Raw genomic sequence first — 670 nt, 5'->3', positions numbered from 1 at the left:
AGTATTACTTCTCTCCAATGTGTTCCTGTCTTGGTTCCGGAAATGTGAACTTTAACCTTTTACTTCTGTGTCCACATTTCCTCCTCTCGCTTTCAACTTGACATTGGCCATTTCTTCTATCAGTAATGTTTGTATGTTGATTGTTAAGCTCTAAATCTTACAGGAAAATTATAATGCTTTTCCTCTGTTTCCCCTTTATTTTTTATTTTTTCTCATGTCAGATAGGTAATATGCCAAGTAACAAGTTTTGAGGGAGGCGCATGTCATCATGCTTATGAACTACAGAAGGATCTGTTTTCTTGATTCTTTTTTTCTCAGGATTCAGGAGTAGGAATATATATACATTTTCTGAGACATGCTGGGAAAGGATTTTCACATGGGAAAGATAAACCCAAGTTTCTCCCTTAGTTCTCCCAGAGCTATGATATGGTGGTGGTAGAAGTGGTGGTACTTTGCTCATTTTTTGTTATCAAAACTATAAAACATACAAAAATCAGGATGTATAAAGAACATCTGTGCATATATCACCCAGGCTCAACAACCACCAATATATGACCAGTGTTATTTAACTTGCATATCTACCCATTTCCATCACTCTCATCTCTTGGATTACTTTGAAGTAAGCTCTACATATTATATCATTTTATCTCTAATACACTTCAGTGTAAAA

The 670-nt window shown here is 35.2% G+C and overlaps 1 pseudogene; it reads right to left on the bottom strand.

Moving 5' to 3' along the window:
* Positions 1-215: 215 nt before the first annotated feature.
* Positions 216-291, bottom strand: LOC121100859 (annotated as a pseudogene).
* Positions 292-670: the final 379 nt, after the last annotated feature.

The sequence above is a fragment of the Ursus maritimus genome, unplaced genomic scaffold (genome assembly GCF_017311325.1).
Source record: "Ursus maritimus isolate PB19 unplaced genomic scaffold, ASM1731132v1 scaffold_5, whole genome shotgun sequence".
Classification (NCBI taxonomy): Eukaryota; Metazoa; Chordata; class Mammalia; order Carnivora; family Ursidae; genus Ursus; species Ursus maritimus.
Note: the sequence above shows the minus strand (reverse complement) of the source record. Positions and strands in the feature narration are given on the sequence as shown.